Consider the following 7,940-nt stretch of genomic DNA (forward strand, 5'->3'; position numbering starts at 1 on the left):
TGCAAGTGTTGAAAAATGAAGAACAACCCACCAGAAGGTCTGGTGCTCTGAAGATGAATGCACCGGAGCATTTTACATAGAGAGGCTGTAAAAGGCTCGGATGACTTAAGATAACTCACCGGAAGGTCTGATGATAGATTTAAAGGTATATCGAAGTGTTTAGTGTTCACATAGGCATTGAGTGGAGTTCTAACAGGTAGTTTCTGAGGTTGTACTCACCGGATAATTCGGTGTTAGTACTACTGTTCTCACTGTATCATCCGGTGTTAACAGCTTTTCTGAGCCATTAGGAAAATGACTAGTTGGTGGGTTTGAGACTATAAATGTCCCTTCATTCAGTTATTTGAATGTGTGGCATACTGTTGGAGTCTAGATAATCTCATATACACTTGAGAAGACATCCAAACCACCAAAGTACTTAAAGTAATCATTAAAGGTAATTAAGCACAAGATTAGTATGTGATTAGTGCCTATAGGCATAAAGAAAGTGTTGCTAGGTGATGGATGTCTAGAGAGTGGATCAAGGAGTGATCCTAATTTGTAACGAGAGGTACGTAGATAGCTTAGAGTTTTTGTGACTCGTTGGCATCTTGTACCTTAGTGGCTCAAACTTGTCGACCCTTCGACTTGGTGTAGAGCAGTGACAAGATACGTGTATGGGGATGCTGAGACCCTTGTCTTGATGACTTATGCTCCGAAGTGATTATAGCGGCAAATAACTGGAAGAGAGACTAGTGGTGAGACCTTGCTTTGGTGGTTTGGTGACTCATCCAACTAGATACCTTATCTTGGTGGTTTGGTGGTTCAAGAGTTATGATCGGGTGCTGACCGGCAGCATATCATTGGTGGAGCTTCACCGTGAACTAGGGTGACATTCATGTCATCGATATCATGGGATAAAAATCTCTTATGCCAAGTTTATCTCTCTACCTTATTTACGTTTCCGTATTTATTTTCTTACAATTTACCTTGTTACGGTAGGTTGCAATCCTCTTAAGCGGTATAATAAATATATTATATAAATCTAGAGCATATTTAGATAGAAATTGAGATGGATTTATCTTGTAAAGTTTTTGAATCTATTAGTTTTTAATTGTCCTAATTCATCCTCCTCTTAAAACGTCACACTTTCTCATATATTTTCCTAAAAAATATTTTTATAATAATATATTTTTAATAAATATTATTAATAAATTAAAATAATAATAATTAAAGTTGTATTTTAATAAACATCTCGATATTCGAAACATACCTACTGCCGACTAGAGGGAGCGGTGGATAGTAGCGCATGGCTTGTCACACATGACCCATGGTTCCAAGAGGCTTCACTCTATCTTGGATGCACATTACGACCCACGCACAAAGGCAGCACGCAGCAGCATCTCTCTATCCGAGGTGAAAGTACTGGCTTCTCTGTGATAACATAGTCGCATCGGGACAAGACAACAAATAGGGAGGACATGTGGGGTCCACCAGATCACGCATCGGGATGTTGCGGGCGTCCAAGTTCAACTAGGCGGATTGGCGCGCTACGCTGCGCTAGCTCGAGATCTATGTGAAAATATGCATCTTTAAAAATAAAAATATGCAGACGACCAAAAATAAATTAATAGATGCTTAGGATCATCGTTCTGTATGTAAAACCAAACACTGCAAAAGTCAAAGTAATCAGCACTAAACACCGTAAGGTGCCACTGAATCAGATTAAAAAATGATGATGCAGACGTGCACATGCATATGTTAAAGAAAAGCTCCGGAAAATATATTTATCTCAGCGACATACCAAACTTCAAATTCAGATCTGGAATTAACAGAAATGAAGACAACATTATTTTATTTACGTTAATATGTAGCAAACATTTCCTTTACTGTATCACCAAGAAAAGCAGTACTTTAGAGAATTTAGCTCAAACTATAGTATGTCTACTAAAGGAATGGTTCAGACAGATTACCCAACCAAACGTCGAGACTGATAGCCGCCACGCACATATATGAGATGATCAACAAAATTATGGCAAAACTTTGCTTCTGGGTAATGGATGTTTCAGAATGACACATGAGAAAAAAAAACGAAAAGAAAAGCTCCGGAAAATATACTTATCTCAGTGACATACCAAATTTCAAATTCAGATCTGGAATTAACAGAAATGAAGACAACATTATTTTGTTTACATCAATATGAAGCAAACATTTCCCTCACTGTATCACCAAGGAAAACAGTAGTTTAGAGAATTTAGCTCAAACTGTAGTATGTCTACTAAAGGAATGGTTCAGACAGATTACTCAACTAAATGTCGAGACTGATAGCCGCTACACACATATATAAGATGATCAACAAAATTATGGCAAAACTTTGCTTCTGGGTAATGGATGTTTGAGAATAAAACATGAGAAAAAAAAAACGAAAGGACTCCCTGATAGGTTAAGATAATACAAATTGATATTAGTGGTTAACATAATAGTATTGAAAAATGAGTTTGCAAGTTTTAGAAAAAGATTTAGATCTAACTTAAGGAAACAATAAAACCAATTTTGAATGTCGGGTGAAACAAAACCATATAGAACACTGAGTATCAGGAACAAAAAACAGATGGAGAATAACAGGAACAAAAAACACTTGGACATATTTCAGCTATATCATCAAATAATAGGCAACATGTGCAAGAGAATTAGGAATATAATAGTTCCACACCAGAGCAATATCCTAGACAATAAGGATTTTTACACAAATGCAAGACCTTGTCATTTGAAGAAAATTGTTCCTGCTGCAATCTGATGTGAAGAGATGGTACTGAATGCTTTAATGATCTTTTGGTAAATACTTCAGATAAAGAGGACAATGATACAGGAGTCAAAAACATCAATATCATGGTGTTTGAAGTTTCTGTGAAGAGTGTATAGGTTGAAACAAAGTCATACACAGCACACAGTAACAGGAACACAGAAACAAATGAACAATAAATGTTTAGGCTAGTAGTGGCTGTATCTAATTGAGATGTTAGTGTGAACATTTTTCAGCTATATCAGGAAATAGTAGGCAACATGTGCAGGAAAATTACCAACAAAGTTGCTCCACAGCAGAGTAAGATCCTGGACAATAAAGATTTGTACAGAAATGGAAGATCTTATTTGGAGAAAATTGTGTTGCTGCAATTTAATGATCTTTTGCTAAGTAGTTCAGATAAGGAGGATAATGATACAGAGTCAAAAAACATCGATGTCATGATGTTCGAAGCTTACATAAAGTTCAGATTTAGATACAGTACAGGGAATAGTTTGTTTGATATTATAGCTGGACAAAATATAAGTTTGATGCAACATTGGACAGTATTCTGATTAAAAAGGAAAAAAGCCGACAATATATACATCATAGATATTTGACATATTTTTCAGATGATTAATAGAAGTTACTCTTTTAGGAGTCTTCTTTTAGTAGAACTCTCACTTCTGGGAATACCAGGTACACTGTATAAGGGGGAGAAAAATAATTAAAATATTATGAAGTATAAATGAGAGTAATATGTGAAAAAATCGTTTAGAATTTATGGTTACCTTGCTGTAATTTCAGAGTCTGATAAACTTGAATCTTCAAGGTGAAGTGGCCGCTTGCTAGGTATATTTGTCGTTTTTGGAAGCTTATAATTCATGAAAACATAGAAAGGAATATGATTTTTCATTGCATTATTAAGAAATAATGTAAATACTTCTATCACTAAAAGTAAAACTTACCGGTGCCATTCTTGCTAATTGTTCAGGCGAAGGCAATGGTGTTTTAGGATTATCTTGTTGGTCTGTGATCTGCTGCAGTAAAATGATTATATTTAGGTTGTACTTTTTTTTTTTAATAGATGATAATAGATAGTAAGACAATAAGAAGATTATTGACCTTGTTGTGTGCAGCCGTTACATCAGAAGATGAGCATGTTAAGCTTGTTGCTATAGCTTGGATGGTGCTATCTTTATGGTATTGTAGATCTGTAAAATTTAATATAAATTTGCTAAATGTAATTATGTGCAATACTTAAGCCAATAAAGAGAACTAAACTGTAAGTTGTCATATGTACCTGAAGGTGCAGGAAATACAGATGGTGGAATAATGATAGGACCACCAATTGCAACAATATTTTTTACTTGGAATGATATGGTATCTCTCTGCATGGATGAGAATGGGACAGTGAGTCTTAAAGTATATTTGTGATTATATAAACGTGTTATTTCTGAGGGGATTGAGCCATTATGTGCTTCTGCTGTTGCTGCTAGTTGAAGTGCAGTGATTCCTGTGAGCTGTTCACCAATGTTTCCAAAGAAAACAATTTCTATGGTAGATGCATTATCTTGGATAATATTATCTGGGTCTGCTGCAATCATAGTAATCCGGTACCTGTTTTTTTAACAAAGAGGGTAATATTTTTTTTATCAAAAAGAAGGATATAATTGTGTCAATTATGTTATAGATATTTGCTAAAGAAAACGTACATAGGTTCAGCACTGTTTCCGAAACATTTGGGACATTTATATGTATCTCCTTCTGAAAATATTTTTTTTCTGCATGATACACAACCTAAATACCACCATGATTGATTTGGTGAAAGTGTTTTCAACACAACGTCGACTTGATATATGTTACCCTGTTTATTAGATTTTATCAATGGTAGATGATTTGAATTTGCATAATAAATGTGTGAAAGAAGCAGATACATACATAAATTTGATGCGGATTTGAGTTTTTTGCTAATTCATTAACTGATGACATTATAACATCTGAAGTAGTTTGATTCGAACCAGACCATGCCACTTTATGAGGGAGTCCTGCAAATCTGTAGAAGATTTTTTCAAGATTAGGTAAGAATTCATGTTGTTAAAAAAAATATAAGTTGAAGGCATTAAAAATATATAGGGCTAAGGAAAGCTTACTTATTCTGTAAATCTATTGCTTCTGGTATTACAGGATTGATATGGTATTGACATGTGGTACTTGCTTGTATCTTTAATTGGCCTATGAGAAAAGGGAGAAAACATGTGAGAAGATAGAGAGAAAGTAGGATAATGCTACATATATATTTATATGGGTAAAAGAAATGTGTTTATAAATAACTGAAACTCAAAATACATGCAGATATTAAAAAGTAATCATTTTCGTTGATATCTATGTTTAATATAGATGTATATCCATATGGTATGTTTGTAACTAACTAATAGATGTAAGAAACATAGATTAGCATTTCATATAGCAACAAACAAATAAAGAGCAGGAGGGCACAGAAAATAAAATAATTTGAGGTTTATACAATTGAGGTTCTTTTCACTGGCTGGTAATTTCTTGATGAGTGCTGTCCTAATGTGTAGTTTCTCTAGGTATTTCAGATTTCCAAGTAGGTGCAGTAATTTGCAGATATTTATCTTTCTTAGGTTTAGCTATTTCACTTGGGAAAAAATTACACATATACTCCAAGTTGTTCCTGCTGAAGCAACTGTAGCCTTGTATATCAAGCACTTTTAGCAGCGTTAGCTGCAGAAAGAAGAATAGGATTTCGTTTACAGAAGCAGACACTGTGAAGCAAACATAAATGCGAAAATTTATTTATTTAGAACAATGCTATATTGAAATAGTTAATAGGATGTTATATATTAATGTGTAGTGTTTGTAGGTATTTCAGATTTCCAAGTAGCTGCAGTAATTTGCAGATATTTGTCTTTCTAAGGTTTAGGTATTTCACTTGCAAAAAAATTACACATATACTCCAAAGTGTTGCTGCTGAAGCAACTGTAGCCTTGTATATCAAGTACTTTTAGCAGTCTTAGCTGCAGAAAGAAGAATAGGATTTCGTTCACAGAAGCAGACATTGTGAAGCAAACATAAATGCAAAAATTTGTCTATTTAGAACAATGCTACATTGAAATAGTTAGTAGGCTGTTATATATTATATAAACATAATTTCAAACAGGCAATAAATTTGAAGTTTAATGTTTTGAGCAATATCATATGAATCTAATGAGAATCAGGTATCTTCTATTGAAATGTATGATTTTTTCTTTATGACTCTTAGCTTTGTTTCAGTTTTTTTTTTCTTTTTTTTTCTTTTGGCTTAGTGATAGGAATGTAAACATATGTACATAAATTATAATGGTAATGTATTTTTTTTAATAATATTATTGACTAAATAACAGTTCTTTTTTAATTTGGCATGGTGTGAGCTGATTAAACCTATATATGTTTATAGAAGCACACGCATATATACATATATATATATATGGGGCATATTTTTTTCTATTTTAGTATAAAATCAGAGACGTATGTATTTGGATCTAATATGGAATATAGAAAGATTGAGGATTATATTGGCTAACCTTCACGCGATCTTGTAGTGATGCCAAGGAGTAGCAAAATAACTGGTTTTTCTTTGCTTAGCTCAATGATTTGTTGATCTGGGAATTCAGCTGCTTGACGATTCCAAAGGACAACTTCGATTGATTCTCTGTATTTTATTTAAATTAGTATGACTAAACAGAAAGAATAGATGAAAATGAGTAAAGATTGCTGTATAAATTACAGTAAGTGTTATTATGTAACAGTACCGGCCATCTGAAATGTAGATACGTCGTATACTTTTCTTAATTCCCTTCACATAAACTGTTGTAGCAGGTTCAATAGAGACCACTTGTCCTATTGTATCTGTGCAATGTTAAAGCATATGTTATTTTATGTAAGGTAGATAATAGTGTTATAATAAATAGACGTATATTACGAATGGAACATATAATATGTGGATCAATATTGTTACCTGACATGTCTCTAGTGTAATCAATTTTGGTCCGTAATGTATCAAAGGATGCTAGAGTATATGCATACTTGGGGAATGTTGGAGGAGCATCAGAAAATTCGACTACCTCAGTATGACCTGTGAATTTTATCATATATATATGGTCAACTGCTCGATAGTTGTTTCTAGCTGGGAACACTTGGAAAAATTTAATAAAATATATAGCTCCTTCTTTAAGGCGGGGTTTGAATTGATCTACATGCCATTGTGGCACCTGAGCTTCTATTGCTTTTCCCTGTACATTTGTATAGCAAATTAGTGTAAATAATGTATGTTTTTTTTATTTTTGTAAGGCACCTAATGTTTGTACATACCTCTTGATCCAATAATACAAAATCAAGTCTTTGGATCTTTTCTGGTTTATCATCCAAAATGTATTCTGATAGTCTTGTCACTCTTACACAGATCCTTGCTTTGACTGACCCTTGATTAATATCTTTTAGTGAAATGCACGACATCTGTTAAAAATAACAGAAAAAGGTAAATGATAGTTTAATGAAATGATAAATATTATTATGTATAAACTAATGACTGCTGAAAATAGAAGATGATATTTTTATGAAAAAAAATCTTTACGTAAAAAAAAACATGGTTAATATCATATTATATGATATAAAAGGCATGGATATGCATAAAAAAAATATCTTTCAAGAAGGTTGTTTCTATACAAAGATATATGACCTTAAGCTAAAAATATATGTTATATTAAAAGGATATGGTATTGAAGTGTTGTTTTTGATAAATAATATTTCCATATTATATACATTCTGATTGTCGTTCAAGACTGTTCTTTCTGCATAAAGGTATATGAGATTAATGTAAAATATATGTTATATTAAAAGGATATGCTATTCAAGTACTGTCATTGATAGGTAATATTCCCCATATCATATACAATTTGTCTCTCTTTTTTTTCAGATAATATTCTCTGCGGTAGCCATCTGTTAAAAAATGAGAGAAAAAAAAGTGAGATGTTAGTACAATAAAATGATACTTACCGTTATGTATAAGTAAGTAGTTATTGAAAGAAGACAATGCTATTTCAGCTCCGAAATATTTTATACACATGATATAGACCATTGTTTCTTTGGAAGGATATATAACATTGAGATAAAATCT

The sequence above is a fragment of the Phragmites australis genome, chromosome 1 (genome assembly GCF_958298935.1).
Source record: "Phragmites australis chromosome 1, lpPhrAust1.1, whole genome shotgun sequence".
NCBI lineage: Eukaryota > Viridiplantae > Streptophyta > Magnoliopsida > Poales > Poaceae > Phragmites > Phragmites australis.